Below are 19,207 nucleotides of genomic sequence, written 5' to 3'. Positions count from 1 at the left end.
TCTCATAGAGACAGAGTAAAATGGATACCACAGGGCAGGAAGGGTAGCAGGAAGGGGGTGATAAAGTGGGGATAGTTAAGGGATGTAAAAATATAGTTAGTTAGAATGAACAATATTTGATAGCACAACAAAGTTACTACAAAGACACCTCAAATGCTAGAGGTGATAGATACTCCAATCACCCTGATTTAATTAATACACATTGTATGCCTGTATCAAAATATCACATGTATCCTATAAATATATACAACTATTATGTACCAATAATAATTAAAAAATTAAAATTTAAAAAAGGCAACCACAAACTAGAAAAAGTGCAATGGCAAAATTTTGATATATCCAATATAAATATATATCTTACTAATCAATAAGAAAAAAAATTATCCCAACAGAAAAATAGGGCATAACAGGAACATGGGATTAACAAAAAAATGAAGTAAGCCAATTTCATAAATAATCACAAAAAAGCAAAACAAAATCATTTTTCACAAACTGGCAAAATATTAAAAACTAATGCCTAGTGCTGATGAGGGTTTGGAAAAACAGGCATTCTACGCATTACCGTTTATATGTAAACTGGTGCAAATTGTTTTCTGACGAATGCCAATATACACCTAAGCCTTAAAACCACACACACCCTCTCCCACAGCAATTCCACTGTTAGGAATTCATCTCTTTGCTCAATACAGATACCCAAAGATAAAAGACTGAGAATGCTTCTCAAGGAATTGTCCTAAATATCCAGTACATGACTTTAAGAAAATTATGTTTTTTTAAAGAAGTTCAGCTAATGGGAAAGTCCATATAAATGAGAAATTTTGTTTTTAAAAACATAATTCATATACATCATTACTAGTCAAGTTTTCATGTGTTTGTCATATATTCACAATAGGGTTTTTTTTTTTTTTGAGAGAGAGTCTCGCTTTGTTGCCCAGGCTAGAGTGAGTGCCGTGGCGTCAGCCTGGCTCACAGCAACCTCAAACTCCTGGGCTCAAGTGATCCTCCTGCCTCAGCGTCCCGAGTAGCTGGGATTACAGGCATGCGCCACCATGCCCAGCTAATTTTTTCTATATATATTAGTTGGCCAATTAATTTCTTTCTATTGATAGTAGAGACGGGGTCTCGCTCTTGCTCAGGCTGGTTTTGAACTCCTGACGTCGAGCAATACGCCTGCCTCGGCCTCCTAGAGTGCTAGGATTACAGGCGTGAGCCACCGCGCCCGGCCCACAATAGGGTTTTAAGACCAAAGGTAGAAATGTTACACAGTCCACAAATACTGAGCAGTACACTACTATGTACCAACACTGTTCTAAACACTGGCACACAAGGGAGACCAAGATATGCTTACTGTGAAGGGACGTAGACAATAAATAATCGTGAAATAACAGGATAAAGTGCTATAAATAAAATAAGGTAATAAGTCAACAGGACTGGCGAAGAGGAGACAGGAATGAGGGGGTGGGGTGAGTAGCAAAATCACAGCTAGGATGATCATAAGTTGTGAATCCCTGATTGTCCCGGTTTATACTTCTTGTCCCAGTGCAATTCTTAATTATGCTCCATTTCATTCTAAAAATTGTCCCAGTTCGGGTAATAAACTATATTCTAAGGTGACTTTTGTGCTGAAGTTTGAGAGATGAGAAGGAAGAGCTACATGTTTCAAAACAGATCCACCTCTTCTCTCCTAGGAGAGACCAGAGCCTTCCAGAAGAAGGCACTGCAGAGTCCGGAGGCAAAAGCAAATTTGGCCAAGTCCAGGAGGGTGAAGGAGGGAGGGAGAGAGGGACACAGGTCAGCCCTAGGAACAGGTGGGGAAGAGCACATGGGGCTTTGCGATATCGCTCAAATCTCTCTCTCCTTCTGTGTATATTTTAATCCCTTTCCTGCCTTTGTTATAAATATTTGTCCCAGAATCCATAATTTGTTTTATCTCTTCAAAGCCCTTTTCCACTCCAAATTATAAAAATATCCTTCTACATATTCCTCTTACACTTTTTAAAGTTTTAATTTTTTTATATTTAGCTCCTTAATCACCTAATATGTTTTCTAAAAAGGGATCTAGCTGTATTTTCTTTCCTAACTAATAGTTAATTATCCCAACAAAACACTTATGGAACATGTCTGTCTTTCTGCAGAGGTTTGAAATGCCATCCTAATACAACTCAACAATTTCACTCACAGGTATATACCCCAGAGAAACTCACAGGCTTACTTACACGAGGTATTTACTACAGCACTGCAATAGGAAAATTTGAGGAAAACCTAAATTCCTATCAATAATAAAATGGATAAGTTACAGTATATTCATATGATAAAATACTACACAGCAGTTACAATGAGAGCTTCATTAACTAGAGCTTCATGTTTCAAAAGATAAACCTCAAAAAGTAGAGAATTTACAGAATGATATTCACGTGTTAGCAATACAGAAAATAATACTAATTTATAATTCACATATTTAAGGATAATAGCTATACCTAAGGAAGGAACAATGACAGGGAAGGGGTATAAGCTGTAACACTTTATTTCTTCAAATAAAAACTGCTGTAATCCAAGCACTCTGGGAGGCTGAGGTGGGAGGATCACTTGAGGCCAGGAGTTTGATACCAGCCTGGGCAACATAGTGAGACCCAGTATCTACAACAAATTTAAAAATTAGTTGGGCATGATAGCATGTTCTTGCAGTCCCAGCTATTCCAGAGGCCAAGTGGAGAGGATCACTTGAGCCCAGGAGTTAAAAGTTACAGTGAGCTATGATCACACCACTGCACTCCAGTATGGGTGATGGAGCAAGACCTTGTCTCTAAAATACAAAACAAAATCATATAATTACATATAGAGATACATAATTACAGATACAAAATCTCCACCCAACGAATATTTTGTGTTCCTTAGTAAAATTTTGTTTCCATCATATCAAAAGATTTGGGAAAAGAACAAATTCAAAACAATTCAGTGTGCCAACTCAATCCAGTAATCCCCACTGTAATCAATAAATTTCATAGACAGATTTAGAAAATAAACTTTTCTAGAGAATTGTCATTCAATCTAACTTTAAAATAAAACTTACAGAAAAAACTTTTAAAATTTTATTTGGTATTATGTAATATACAAATAGTTTGGACAAACATGGCCGGGTGTGGTGGCTCACTTCTGTAATCCTAGCACTCTGGGAGGCTGAGAAGGGTGGGTCACTCAAGGTCAGGAGTTCAAGACCAGCCTGAACAAGAGCGAGACTCCGTCTCTACTAAGAATAGAAAGAAATTAATTGGCCAACTAAAAATATATAGAAAAAATTAGCCAGGCATGGTGGTCCACGCCTGTAATCCCAGCTACTTGGGAGGCTGAGGCAGGAGGATCGCTTGAGCCCAGGAGTTTGAGGTTGCTGTGAGCTAGGCTGACACCACGGCACTCTAGCCTGGGCAACAGAGTGAGACTCTGTCTCAAAAAAAAAAAAAAAAAAAAAAAAAAAAACCACCTTGGGAGTGCTCCCTCATCTACATACCTGTACTTGCTCCAGGTGGAAGATGAAAAACCAATACGTGGGGGGTAAGGGGGTAGGGAGGTGGGGGGGTGGGGGCTTTTTCATGTTTCTGGAAATAAGTATTAAATGGATGGCTCAAGAGTTTTAAAAAGTACCACAGAATATAAAATGAAAAATCTCCTTCTCACCCAGCTGCTGTCCAGCTACCCTCCCATAAGGCAACCAAAGTTACTAGTTTCTAGAGCATCCTTTAGAAATATCCTACACACCCACACCCCAATCTTTCCCCTACATAAATGGCAGCATACTAAATATACACTCTTCTATATACTGCTTGTATTACTCAAATGTATCTTAGCATTCATTCTCATGAGTTCATAAAGAGCTTACTGATTCTTTCTATTGCTATAGAGTATTTCACTATATAAATATTTTGTAAAAGTTTTCCTCTAAGTTATTCTGATTGGCAATCATAAGAAATGCTTAAGTGATCTCTAAGCTCTCCTCCCAACTCAGACATCCCAAGTAAAGAAAGGTGGGTGCAGTAACACACGCCTGCAGTCCCAGCTACTAGGGAGGCTGAGGTGAGAGGATTACTTGAGCCCAGGAGTTGGGGTCCAGCCTGCCGGGGGGGCAGTGTCTATGTGTCTGTTTTAATGGAGAGGCAAAAGGAAAGATCTTAGCCTAGGGTCATCCAAATTATTTCTGACAGGGGCCTACATGATTAGCAACCCATGTGATAGGGGTTTTTTATGGGTTGTTTAATTTTCTGCAACTGTGAGTCCTGAGTTCAACAACTGCACTCAATGTCACTCAAATATAAGTGATTTGTCCCTTTTATCAGTAATCCTTCATGATGTCCTAGTTTTGTGATGTGATTTAGTGAAGTTTAACTTAATTATCTCAAAAAATAAAGTCAGGATTATTTAAAAGTACTATCAGCCCAACAAAGGAGACAATAAAACATTAGCAGAATCAGCAGTTTAGCCCTGTGGCACACAAATTTATGGGTCAAAGCAAGCCCTTCCATCCTGATGTGAACTGCAAACTGGAGACCACTACAGCCTCCTTCCTTAAAACCTATCCAAGACACACAGCGACAGTGTTGAGACACTACTATTTTTTAACCAGCACTCTTTCCTCAGACATCTTACATGGAAGCCAAATGTTTAAGAGGTACAAAGGAGAAATATTCTGATTCCGTGCGAATGGGGACCTAGAATCCATCTTTTCAGTGTTTTCCTGCCTCCCCTGCAACCTCCCCTACTCCCCTCAGTGCTGTCCTGGCTCACCAAGAAACCTCCACAGAACACTGTACAGTTTGAAACCCACTGAAATAAAACAATCTGGTTTAAAGATAAGGTGGAAGGGGAAGTGAGTACCGTAAGTGTTCCAAATTATAATTCCAGTTTTTAGCACCAAAATTCATTAACTCAGGGTAGTTACATGCTTGACTGATGAAATGTAAAAATTCTGTGAATTGTTTAAGAAACCTGGTCAAGATTTTAAAAACTTTTTCATATCATAAACATCAACATATATAATAATTTAGGATGGGAATAATATGCTAAAACTGATGTTATTATTATAAGATGAGAGTACTTATATCTGAATTCCAAAGATAAACCTAGAAGTAGCCTCCTATATCTTGCAAACAGGCAATAAAATATAGAGAAATGAAATTGGTCTATTTAAGTTCCTTTTTGAATCTTCCCATATTAAATAAACACACACACAAATTTACTCAACAGGAACTGATTTTGCAACAACAAATTTTCAAACGTAATCTTGTTTAGAAAAAAAAAAGTTAATCCTCCTCTCACCAGGAACTCTTGGCTTTTGGCCTACAATCTTTGCATAACCAAAATGTACTTGGATAGGTTTTCAAGATGGCCTAAGCTATCTTGGAAAAAAGGCTAAAAATATACTTCACCGTGACAAGACTGCAGATGCCTCTTCCGATCAGCAAGAATGAATCCACCAAAGCTCACAATAGAGGTAAAGCCCACATTTTACCAAAGCAGAAAAAGATCCTACAAAACAGGCGATTCTATTTTTTAACTGATCAAATAATAAAACCTTTTGATACAAAAGTAGGGGATAAGGGAATGGCGTCTATGATATTGCAGATGCTAAAATATTAGTTACTAAACTCAAGCAAGTTAGGTCACATTAATTCCCACTAAGCTGCCCAGCTCTAGTTCAACCTCAGAAGTATGCTGGGCAAGGAGAGGCTAAGAAGGACCACCCCCTGGGCAGCCCAACCACCTAAAACCCTCCATCCTAGGAATGACTTAAAGAAAGCTGACATTGGAGAGAGAGACTAGGAATCATCTAAGTGAATTCTTTAATTTGTACAAGATCAGAACAGTGCTATACTAGAATAAATTTTCTCTTGTAAAATAAACTAAAGCATTCTTAAAGGGAAAAAAAAGCTACTACTTCTTGGCCTTTTGGCTAAGATCAAGTGTAGTTTAAACGAAAAAAAGCTACTATGGAGGGATGCCACTAGCAAGGCATTTTATCTGCAGCCTCTTTTGACATTATGACTTCTTACTTAGAAGGCAGATAAATGGGAGCTAAAGAAAAAAGGCTTTTTAAGTTAAACTAGCCTACCCCCAATAAAGTATAATATTGAAGAAAATATTTTAATAAGGACATAATTATTTGATAAATCTGTGGGTACACACATTCAATAAAAAATTCTTGAATGAGGCCAGGCACTGTGGCTCAGGCCTGTAATCCTAGCACTGAGAGGCCGAGGCAGGAGGTTCGCTTGAGCTCAAGAGTTGGAGGCCAGCCTAAGCAAGAATATGAGACGCTGTCTCTACTAACAATAGAAAAACTAGCCGCGTGTTGTGGTGCGCTCCTAAAGATGCTGCTGCTTTATCCCTATACAACGTGAGAGAGGAACAGTTCCCAAGACAGCATACTAGATTATAACCCGACTGAGAACTCTGTGGTACAGATGTGCTACAGTGAACTGATTCTCTGAACTGAACAACACTTGTTTATTCAACTATAAGGACAAGTGCATGTCAAAGCCAAAGGGATGACTACTTGCCAATTTCCTCCTTGATTAACTTAAAAAGAACAGAGGAATTGAGATCAGAAAAAGTATAGCCTTAGATGCGTGGCCTGAATTAAATAGACATGACAATATCTAAGGAGAATAATTTTTAAAAAATACTATTTATTGAGCCCTTGTTAGTACTAGGCAGTGTATTAAGACTTGCACGCAGCTCACCTAAAGTATGGTTTCATCACTGTCTCTAAGGCTAAGTAACTTCCCCATGCTAACTGTTTCTACCTCAGAGACAAATATTGTAAAGATCATGTTCTGCTGCCTCCCCTTTCACCAACAGAGACAACTACAGGTTACTGAGCACACTCAAACAAGGCTAATGAACAGACTAATTCTAAGGTATGCACCAAATGAAGTAGGTAGGAAGAGAGCATTTCACTTTAAATAAGGTTTACTGAGTTCTATCGGGGATGGAGGCAAAAAACACAGCGTTAGATACCTGTGAGAGCAGGGGCCAGCTCTGTTCCGCTCCCCACAGTGCTTAGCTCTCAAACACGCCCACTCCAATAGCAAGTCTCCTGGCCTCTTCCTGCCGCATACACCCAAAGGCCTCCCAGGCCTCTCCATCAGACCATCCTAATCTCTTGCTGCAAGAAACTCCGAACCGGACTTCCCTCTTCAATACTTTCTCCACTCACAAAGCCAAGTGTTCTTTTCAAACCATAAAATAGAACGTGTTACTCTCCCGCTTAGGTTCCCCATGGACTTCCCATGCACTACAAATAAAATCCAAACTACTTATGATGAGCCATGGGGTTTAGCCTGCTTATGCCCCAGAATGTTCAGTAGGCCCCAATAACACGAGCTTCCTTTCACTTTCTCCACAGTCTGCCAAGCCCTCCTCCCCTCAGGCCTTTGTCCTTCTTTACTCTCAGCCTAGAATGCTCTTCCCGGCTCATTCCTGTGGCTGCTCCTCCTCTGACTTAAGGTCTCAGATGACACTTGAACTGAGGTTCAATGTCAACTCCTTGGAAGAGCCTTTCCGACCACCCTATAATGCAAGCTCCCACCAGTTACTCTCAATTATGTCACCCATTTTGTTCCTTGATAAGTTTATCATAATATGAAATAGATTACTGTGCTTTATTTGATTATATTCTATCTTCCCCCACTAGAATATAAACTCCCTATTTGATTCCCTACGGTATTTGTTAAATAAGAAATAAACAAGAAATATACAGGATTTATTTAAAGCAAAATTTAAATCTACTAAGGAACATAAAAATCTACTTGAACTTAGGACAGGAAATACATGAAGATGTCAATTTTCCAAAAATTAACCTATGATTTCAGTATTCCCAGTCAATATTCAGTATTCAATAAAAATCTCAACAAGATTTCTTTTTGAATTTCACAGAATGATTCTAAAGTTCATCTGGAAGAATACACAGACCAGAATCATAAAGTCTGAAAAAAAACAAAGTAATGAACAGGTTACTAACCCTACCTATATTAAGATTATCAAATGATAACTTAAAGAGTATGGTAATACACAAGAGATCAAAAGAAAATAATAAGGCAGATCAGAAACAGTCCCAAACACATTTTGTAAATGATAAAAGTTGCAACTCTAAATTGTGGGTCAAAAGATAGATGATTCACTAAATGGCAAATAATCATTTGGGGGAAAATTTAGAAGGAAATTCATACACAATTACATCCCCCAAAATATCTACTTCACTTCCTACACCGGAAATATTAATAAATTTGAGATGGATCAAAGAATTAGAAGTTTTAAAAAGGAGAAGAAAAAGAAAGAAAAGGAAAAAAATAAACCATAAAAGTATTAAAATCTGAGAACTTGTTTTAAAAAGATAAAAAGGTATACAGTCAAAGTCTTCCTCTCACTCAGTTCTCCTTCCTATGACAACCAACACTACCAGGCGTGCTTTCAGACATAACCTATATGTATACATTATTTTTCTTCTCTAAAACAGTATCATGCTATACATTATTCCTCACTTTGTTTTTCTAGTTTAATAGATGGGTGAATATTTTAAATTTTAGAGTAAGGAAGGTCTTTTTAAGTAGAGCATGAAACCCGGAAGCTATATACACACTAACAACAATCACAGCTAATATCTGAGTATTTACTATGTGCCAGCCACTATAATCAATGTTATTTACATTATCTCTATTTTACAAATAAAGAAATTGAAGGCACATAGAGGTTAAGGTATGCCCAAGGTCACAGAGCAGCACAGTGCTGGGATTGGAGATATATCACTACATAACACTACAAAAAAAAACAGCTAGGGGGGAATGTACACACATATGAAACAAGTGAATATCCTAATATGTAAAAAACTCTTCAAATCAATCTTTAAAAAAAAAAACATCAAAAAATAAGCAAAGAACAAAAGTAGGCAAGTTATAAAAGAAGTACAGTTCTCCCAATATTAAAAAATGTTCAATCTCAATAGTGACTGATAAAATGCTAATCAGAATCACATTTTTTCGGGTGTTAAATTGTCAAAATGTTTTAACTATAATATCCAGTGTTGGCCAGGGTACAGGGTATACCCATACACTGTTGGTGGCTGTATAAATTGGTACAATCATCTTTTGGAAGGAAAATATGTCAATATCCAACCAAATCTACATTAGTCACATCTTTTGATTCAGCAACTCCACTTCTAGGACTCTGTGCTACAAAGTTGCACACCCAAGTACACAAAATAAAAACATGTACATGTGTAAATATTCATACACACACACACAAGTAATTGTTTATAACATTGTTCTTCTGGCAAAAAAAAATAATAATAATCTAATGGCCATAAATTGATTGAACAAACTGTGGTAATTTCAGGTAGAAGTGAAATACTATTAGGCCATTAAATGCAAAATGACCAATTTCAAATTAAAAGTGTAGTTTATTATATCTTAAACAAGAAGCAGTACAATCAAAGTATCTGCCTAAACTAGTGACACAGTTTTGCCATCTTAATGGTGGACTGTTTATGCCAGCAGCAGAGAAGCCTGGAGAGTAAGTGGCAATGAAATCACTAAAGGTGTTTTCCACAGCTTGTTAAGAATTGAATATTTTCCCCTGCAAGAAGTCGTCCAAAGCCTGGAAGTGGTAGTGAGTTGGTGCAAGGCCTGGTGAATACGGTGGATGACAAAGAGTTTCCAAGTCCAGGTTCTGTTTGAACAGAACAGTCAGTTTGAGCATTGTTGTTTTTTGTGACATGGTCTTGCAAGAGGATTGGCCTGTCTCTATTAACCAATCTCAGTTGTTTAATTGTAACCATCCTCATCATTTCATCCAACTGGTTGCAGTAGACATCCGCTGTAATCAACTGACCAGGGTTCACAAAGCTATAGTGGATATCAGCGCTGGACAACCAAACAGATACCATCAGCTCTTTTTGATGAATATTTATTTGGTTTTGGACAGTGTTTTGGCACTTCATCTTTATCCAACCACTGTGCCAAACACAATTGTCAAAAAGACTCCATTTTTCATCACATGTAACAATATGATGTAGAAATAGTTCACCTTTATGTAGTGACAGCAAAGAAAGGCAAGCTTCCAGACAATTTCTCTTCTGATGTTCATTTAATTCATTCAGAACCCATGTATCGGCTGGGCAAGGTGGCTCACGCCTGTAATCCTAGCACTCTGGAAGGCTGAGGCAGGCAGATTGCTCAAGGTCAGGAGTTCGAAACCAGCCTGAGCAAGAGCGAGACCCCGTCTCTACTAAAAATAGAAAGAAATTAATTGGACAACTAAAAATATATACACAAAAAAAAATTAGCCGGGCATGGTGGCGCATGCCTGTAGTTCCAGCTACTCGGGAGGCTGAGGCAGAAGGACTGCTTGAGCCCCGGAGTTTGAGGTTGCTGTGAGCTAGGCTGACGCCACGGCACTCTAGCCTGGACAAGAGAGTGAAACTCTATCTCAAAAAAAAACATGTATCCAGCTTCTCAGCTTCTTCACCTTGCCCATTTGTTTCAAATGGGCCAATATTGTTGGAATAGTAACGTCAAACCTTGCTGCTAACTCATGCGTGGGATGAGATGGATTCGCTTCCACTACAGCTTTCACCTCATCATTATCCTCCTTGGTCTCAGGTCACCCACACGACTCATTTTCAAGATTAAAATCACCAGAACAGAACTTCCCAAACCATCAACGTACTGTGTGTTCATTAGCCACATCCTTCGCAAACACTTTGTTGATATTTCAAGCTGTCTGTGCTGCATTGGTTCCACAATAGAACTCATATTCGAAAATACCACCAATTTTTGACTTATACATGGTTTCACAAAAATTGCTCTAAAGAAAAACATTAAAGATAATCACAAGCCAAAACATGGGCTTGAAAAACTGGGGATGTACCTTCACAATAAAAATAAAACAGGAAGTGTCAAAGTGAAATGTCAGAGATATCAACTGTCAAACTTGGTACTTAAGGAAATCAGACATTTCCTACTTAATAACCTAATATGTAGCTGTTAATGATAGAAGTAGCTCTGAAATAAATACACAAACTTGGAAAAGTAGTATATAAAAGAATAGTATATTATGATCCCCTAATACATAAAACTGTACACACAACAAATATGGAAGAATATGTAATATTTTTAGATTATATCTAGGAAGTGGTACCTTTATTATCTTTATATACAAAATAATGTGTTACTTATAACAAACGAAAAACAAGATTTTAAAACATATCCTCCATGTATTAAAATGATTTTGTGTGAATATAAAGTGACTTCTCCTCCCCCCACCCCACCACAGAGTATATACTCCTACGTCAGGTGTGTTTACAGTGTGGGTATTTTAGGTTGTAACTCCTAGGTAGCACAAGTTTTGATTTAATTCCAAATACATAAAAGTTATTATAATTCAAACATGAATTCAAAGAACTTAGTCAAAAGTGATGCAAAGCTAAATGTCTTTGAGCAGTGAATCTGAGCTACGTATGACAGTAACAATGTCAAGAAGAGAGTGCCAGATGCATGAAAATAATTTGGTAATCTTGACTTTTCTCTCACTCCTGACTAATCTACCTAAGGGTTTAATTTTTGACATAAATCTAGTCAGTACTATCCTTTCAAAGGGATTTCTAAATTCTGTTATAATCCTATCAATTCCATATTTCTAATTCACAATTTTTTCCCAGGACTGAAAATAATCCAAAATTCCCTGCATATAAATTAATACAAATTAAAATTAATACATTCTAATATTATCTGGAACTATTAATGTTGTCTGCGATGAACCAATCCCATGTTTACTTTCTCTTTCTCCCAAAAATCCCAGTAAACTGACAGAAATATTTTTAAAGAAATGCTTTGATAAATCACTGATTACAGACGTGCTATTTCACTGACATTGGTAAAAATTTCTACCTGTTTCTCAATTTCCAAAATTTCAATTTTCAATTCAGCATCAAGTTGCAGCATGTGTATTAGATATATTCTACAGCAATCACATTAGCTCTAGTGCTAGGCTCTTTTTTATTCATTTAACAAATATCTACTGCACAAATATCTACTACTCATAGATGCAGGGTGTTATTCTGGGAGTGGAGAAATGGGAAAAATTTTAAAAATTACTCAGTCAAGGTTGCAGTGAGGTATGACGGGGCCACTGTACGGGGTGACAGAGGAAGACCCTAGCTCTAAAAGAAAATAAATTAAATAAATTTAAAAAAAAATTTAAATAGAATAAATAACTCAGATACAGATGTGCCCTACAAAGGGCTTATGTTCTAGAGGGGACTGAATGGACATGTAAATACCTACAATGTTATAATAAAAGCACAGGTAAAGCATCAAGAATTTCCAGAACAAAAAATATATACTGTGAAGAAGGAATAAGAAGGAAACTTCCCAGATGAAGTGATGTGTGATCGAACCCTTCAAAAATAGGCAGTATTTAGATGTAGTAGAGTTTGGAAGAGTAATATAGGAAAACAGCATTCAGAAAAGACTACAATATGAGAAAAAACCAATTCATCATAATGCAACACAAAATAGGCACATTATTTAACAGCCCAAGTAGAATAAAGAACTATGTCATGCTTCAGTATTTATGTGAAAATTATCAGCTGAAAGAGAATATGCCTCTCCCTTTAAAATAAATTTTATGGCATGAGTACCTGTAAAAAACTAATACTACAAATGAGCTTTTCAATATAACATTAAGTATACACTTCATATCCATGGTATTTATCTAAGCTTTTATATAACAATTGAAGCACCTCATATTTAAAAAAAAATTCCACAAGTCTGAGAATAGGTGAAACAAGCAACTGCTAATTTATAAAATAATTTAACCTATTTGTTTGAATCTCAGAGGTACCTAACCACTGGCATAATAAAATTTCCATCACTTGTAATACTTAAATTCCATGAAGTATCACTAGGTCCAGAAAACCTCAAAGATATTTTTATTTAGGAAGATATCCATCAAAGCAGATTAAAAATTAATAAAAATTAAGCAAACTAAATAATTCCCAGTGATCACCATATCACTGATATAGATCAATACCAATTTTTTCAAACTATATTTTCAGTGCAGAAATATAATGTTAAGGAGTATCTTAAATTCAATACCTAAGGTAAATATCCAAAGTGATCTCTCATTCCCTACTCACTTCAGTTTCTGTTTTAAGTAAGTGTCCACATCACACTGAATCGCCACCTCCTGTGTGATGGTGTGGGATGAAAACTATACTGGATGTCAGAAGATTGCAGTCTCAACTCCTGCCCAGCTGCGACAACTTAGGCAGATCACTTCACTTGTGATCAATTTATCCAAAAATAAAAACAAGACTAGATAATCTGACTCTATAGTCTATAATTCTATAAATAATTAGCATTTTATTTTAACCAGTTTTCTTTTGAGATCACTGCTAAATAAAAGTAACAGCATCACACATGGAAGCAGCAAACTGAAGAACTCTACAGGAACATTCTCAGACTTCCAAATGCAAAGAGCAAAAAAAAAAAAGAAGTGGGTTATATTTTGACCACATAAGCTATAAGCTCCTGGGATAGAAAAACATGGTACAACAGTATAAATGTTCAAGAAAATATATCACCACAAGGATACCAAAATAAAGAATAGATGTTCCACATAGTTATTGCTACACTACAAAAGCTTTTCCTAGTTTTCAATACTCCTAAGAAGTCCTGACAGAAAAAGAAACATTTCCTTAACCATCTACATGTATTTTCTGCATCAAACTCGAAAAGGACAAAATTGAGACAATCCGCAAAGTCATTTATCTGTGCATATGACTGATCTGCACTTACCTGTCTAGCACTTACCAATGTGCCCTGAACATAAAAAGCACTTCACAGTGGTTGAACAAGTTGGTGAACAATACACGAATCTCTAATCTACAAATGAGGCTATACGTGATAAATTCTAATCAACCTTTACTATTTGCTTTATATCATATTCTAGTAAAGTCCAATATCTGAAGTAAAACAACAGATGGAAGTAACTATGCATGAGCTCTATCATCCTCAGACATCAGTAAGAATTTGAAATAAAAACTAAAATAGACTGCAGGATACAATTAAAACTGAATAACAAAAACAAACACACAAAAAACCTGAGTAACAAATTAGCCTAGTATGGTCTATCCAAAGGCCTTTGCTTTCTACAACAGATAGCAATGGCAAGAAAGTCTCACCACTTCACAATTTTTTTCTTAAATATTTTAAACAATTTGAATAATCTAAACTTGGACAAACCTTTACTTAATTAAATTTAAAAAATAAGTTAATGTCCAGCATTTCATGCTTTTTTAAAAAATTACAAGGACAGGACAAACACTAAGTTTTACTATGTTATTTAAATTCAGCAAGACATCCAATTAAAAATATACATTCCTCTAGAGGCCATGGAGAGAATCACAGCTATAGATGTGTCACAGCAGATAACAGGTGTATTCTGATAAATTGTAATGTACATACGTTTTTCTGATTAGAATCCCATTTATTCAAAAATTTACAGTGTCAATATCCTACCTACGCATACACGCACACACTCTCTCTCCCCCCCCACCCCCACCCCCATGCCTTAAACATAAGGAAAATCAGAGAAGGGCCTATCTTGCTCTCAAGAAGAGATAAGTAAATAACTATAATACAATGTCGAAAGTGTAAGTGCCGTGAGAGATGTGCAGAAAAAGCATCACAGGAGCACAGAGGGAGCTGTTACTACCTCACAGAAACATAACCCTTTTATCTGTTTAAAACAATTTCATAACTATTAACTCCCTTTAGGTTCACAACGGCCAACCCTGTTGGAAAGCAAATATTTTCCTAGTATTAGAGATGACAAAACTGAAACACAGAAAGGTTGATCATTTCCAACATGTCACAGATACAAAAATCGAAACTCTTTGTATTATATTTTCTATGAGTAGTTCAATATATGGCCAGCCTTTTGTAAAAGATTATTTTGGTACTGCAATCACTTCGTAGTGTATTTTTTTATATATGTAGATATATATACATATGTAAAAGCCTTGTTTCCATTAACAAGTGTGCTTAAAGCAAGGCAAAGCAACTAGGTATTATAAATATTAAAATAAAACAGTTAAAAAATTTTAACTGTTTTGTTAAAATAAAACAAAACAGTGGAGACTATGCTTTAACAGAATGAGAAAATAAAATGCAGAATGAGAAAAAAAAAGAGATTTGTCTCTCCAGTAAGTTGTGGTTATTTCTTCTGTAAGTTTTACTCATGTCTAAATAAGATTCTAAAATTGGTCTGCTCCCAAGCCCAGGCTAGTATAAGTTGGTTCATCCAATAAACACCTTTAAGAAGGGGTACATCAAAACATTCTCAAAAAGCTACCGAAAATTTAATAATGCCATCAACTCTTCAGTTATCCCTAGGACCATGAAGTGACCCAGCCTCAGCAGCTACTGATCAAGTATGTGGAGCGAATGAATGAATCTCTGTAGGATTTTAAAATCCTAGGCCTGTTGCTCTTTGCACACTGGCATGTTCTGCCTCCCATCGCCGCCTCAGCAGGGTGCACACAAGGAATGTACATTTCAATATAATTAGGATATAACTAGGGAAGCAAGTCTGATGCAGGTGAATATACTAATTCCAAAGATTTGAATTATCCGTACCACTACTCTCCAAGGCTAACTCTTCTCCTGAAGAGCCACCGAGGCATGCAACTATCAAGAAAAGAAAAGTGACACTTTCTGAGCAAATACTTTTCATAAATATCATTTATTCCTATCCACTCCTTTAATAAATAGCTATTCCTGATCCCATTTATTAGAAGAATTCCGTCTCCTCTCTAGTAAGGCCAATTTCTCAACCACAGCTTCTCAAATCCCTCTCTACTCAAAAAGCAGCGCACTCACCGACTTCCCACGTGAAAACCCCAACAAGTGACGGCGGAAGGTACAGGGTTGGGATCCTTGCCGTCTCCACCACTACCCACCCTGCCCCATCACAAGCGGGTCGGTTAGAAAGGCGAGCTTGTGTGCTCTCCAGGCACTTGTCCATCGCTGTCGCCCTCCCTGGCCCCTTCCACACTCCCCAGTCGGCCACCAGCTCCGCCTCAGGGTGACCCAGGCCCGCCACCTGCGCCGGCCCCACCCCGGACCTCCGGGCCTGCCCCTCGCGGTCGGCCGGCCCTGCGGGCTCCGCACGCCCCCTCGGCTCCGGACACCTCGGGGCGGCCCGGCCCGGCCGCAGCCCATTCTTCCTCCAAACTCCATAAGCTACCCCTCGCCCGGCCTGAGCTCCCCGCAGCGCCCGCCTCGCCGGGGCCGCCGAGGGAAGAGGCCAGGCGGCTGGGACCGGTCCCGACCTGGCCGGGCCTGCGGCGCCCCTCGCCCGGCCGAGAAGCCGTCCCCGCGGCGGGAGCCCTGGGAGCCCTCGGATGAGCAGGGGCGCGGAGGCCGGGGCTGTAGGCGCCGGGGCCTACTCACCGGGAGCTGGCGGAGCGCGGGAGCCGACGCGCTCCGGACCAGAGGGGCAGGACGCAGCCCCGGCGCGCGACCCCACGCCAGGACCTCGCTCGGCGCCGCAAGCTGGGCGCTCACTCCAGCCGCCGCCGCCGCCACTGCTGTTTCGCCACCTTAGCCGCCATCTTGACTCAACCCCTCTCCCTCCGCCCAGCCCGGGCGCCCCGGCTGAGGCGGCGCCGCGCCGGCTCCTCCTCCTTCCGGAGGGCTGGGACACCGACTCCCTCTCCTGGCCGAGCGCCCCTCCTATCTCGGCCGAGTTCCTGGGAGGCGTCGCGCCTGATCCCCTCCTGTCTCCCCCAGGCCAGGCGGCGGCAGTCCCCTCTGATGCACGTGTCAAACTGAAGAAGTAAACCCAGATTAGAAAGTAATTTTGTGGCTCATTTTACAGTTCAGCTTTACTCAACTTTTAGTGAAGGAGACAGGCCCAGGCATCACTGCGCCCAGCTAGACCTGGCGCGGCTGCTGTCGCGCCCCAGGGCTGGGGCGCCCACCGGGAGCCGGCCGCTCCTGCGCGCTCGGGCCTTCCCCCTGGCGTGGGAAAAGGACGGGCGTCGGGCGGCCCGGCATGACGGCGGCGGCCCTCTCGGGCCTGGGCTGCGCGGACGGAAGCTGTGTCCACACGTGGCTGACTGGGAGTCGGAATGGTGCACGTAGACCGACCCAAGATACTTTCCAGGCCTCCGGCTGTAATTCTCACCAAAACCTCACTGAAATGCGATGTCGCTCCTTAATCTAAAGTAACTTGCAAGAGGAGCCGGTGGCCCTTGCTACTACGAAGTGCACCTTCAGCCTTACTCTTTTATTGAAATGACTGGACGGTTCCTTGTAACAGCGTACTTTTAGAAAAGCCACACTGCACATCCCAAAATTAAGGAAAAACAAACTTGGTGTATCTGGCTGTTTTGGAAAACTGTCATCCGGATAACGGACTATCGTATGATTTGGAGAAACACCCTGATTTTTAAGAAATGAGTTATAAAATGATGAGTTGAAGAAGAGGAATGAACTCTGCCTACAAGAATTGAGAGCCTATTTTAAATCGCTTCCCTTTAAACATATTGTACTGTAAGGTAGAACTAGGAAAACTGAACATGGGGCTCGGATCAGCTCTGAAACGAAGTCGGCACAACATATCAATGCTTCAAAAAGTGGAGAGAGCTCGATAAAGTGAGGAGAGGCTTCTGGGTTAAGCCACAACAGAAACCCTAAAGCGTGAAGCCTCCTGAGCAGGTCGGCTGGACGGACTTAAAGGCGGAACCCAAAGTTAGCTGGTGCAGTTTTCTCGCCGGAATTAGGGTCAGCGGCAGCCTTCCCTAGTGCGCAGGCGCAGCGCCACTTATCCAGCAGGGAAGTGGTCGGTCTCGCGTGTGTGGTAGCGACGGTCCTGACTTGGGGCTTCTGGGTTTGGGACTCCTCAGAATGAACGAAGAGTCAGGAGCAGGCAGGCTTGCTGGGAGCTGGAAGCTGGACCCTCCTGGTGATCGCGCACCTCGATGATGAAGCCATGTTCTTTGCTCCCAAGGTGCTAGGCTTGGCCCGCCTAAGGCACCAGGTGTCCCTGCTTTGCTTCTCTGCAGGTAGGAGGCCGTAGGCGGGGCACTGGGAGCCGGGCCTGTGAAGAGGACTTAGGTGCTAACCAATCTCAGTCCACTTCTGGAAGGGTTTTCTCTTTCAGAGAGCTAAGTTGAATACATCCAAGGCCTTTTATTTGGACCCCTCACCGAGCCGAGACAGAAGCGGCCGGCCGGGTTGGGGGACGTCTGCAGCTCTCGCACTGCACTCTCCGCTAGCAGCATTGAGGAGCAGAAAAGCAGTTCCTCACAGCTGGTGCCCTTCAGAACCTGCATTTCAGTTGGGAACTGTGCCTGTACTAGTTATTCTGTGGAACGTTTATTTGCTGAAGGATCAAGAACAATGATCTTACTATATATAGCACACCAAACAGAAATCTGTGCTGTATCGTGCCTGCTCTGCCTTAATGTTTCACTTCTAATGATAGCAAATGGCCTCCCTGCTGCTTTTAAAATCCAATTTGTGCTAGAGAGATTCAAATTGAAGAAGTAAATTCAGAAGATTAGAAAGTAATTTTGTATAGAGCAACTCACGTCAGCTTTCAGTGAAAGTTTCAAAGAATAAATCTTTCTTTACAATACAGAAAAGATCAAATGAGAAAACGAATATTGACCATGACACTGGATTATTGTATAATTGCACAGTTGTACAAATGAAGCAATTGAAGCAAATGAACTGTACATATACAATGGGTGAGTTTTATGGTATGTCAAATTATACCTCAATAAAGCTGTTTTTAAAAATTGCTGTGGTCTCTTTTCCCATTGGTTGTGTGTGGTTCCAATTCTTTTTCTATACAGGTTTTTTACAGAAATCACATAAAATTTTAATTCTTTTCGCTTAACATTACTTTTTCATTTATTTAGCAAATATTTATTAAACAATTATGTGATAGGCCTAATTCTATGCTCTAGGGATACAACAGTAAAAAAGAAAGGCTAGATAAGGGCTGTGTCCTCATGAAACTTGAGATAAAAACATTTACTCATGTTATTAAGAGCTAAATATATAGCCTTTTAAATGGTTTCATCAACATAAACTTTTAGTCTTCCTTTATTGTATGTATACTTAGGGGCTTTTTAATACTTTATGAC

At 39.6% G+C, this 19,207-nt stretch overlaps 1 protein-coding gene across 14 annotated transcripts in view; it reads right to left on the bottom strand.

Annotated features, from left to right (window-relative positions):
- NCOR1 (nuclear receptor corepressor 1) overlaps positions 1-16,646 on the bottom strand; it is a 159,346-nt gene extending 142,700 nt beyond the window's left edge. For 13 of the 14 annotated variants that reach the window (XM_012737872.2, XM_075994019.1, XM_012737879.2 and 10 more), the window contains exon 1: positions 16,503-16,627. The gene's annotated coding sequence lies outside the window, so the exon portion shown is untranslated. Of the gene's footprint in view, positions 1-16,502 lie in introns of all 14 variants that reach the window. The other variant, XM_075994021.1, reaches the window with a different exon arrangement.
- Positions 16,647-19,207: the final 2,561 nt, after the last annotated feature.

The sequence above is a fragment of the Microcebus murinus genome, chromosome 18 (genome assembly GCF_040939455.1).
Source record: "Microcebus murinus isolate Inina chromosome 18, M.murinus_Inina_mat1.0, whole genome shotgun sequence".
Taxonomy (NCBI): Eukaryota; Metazoa; Chordata; class Mammalia; order Primates; family Cheirogaleidae; genus Microcebus; species Microcebus murinus.
This window is presented reverse-complemented; position numbering and strand designations above follow the sequence as displayed.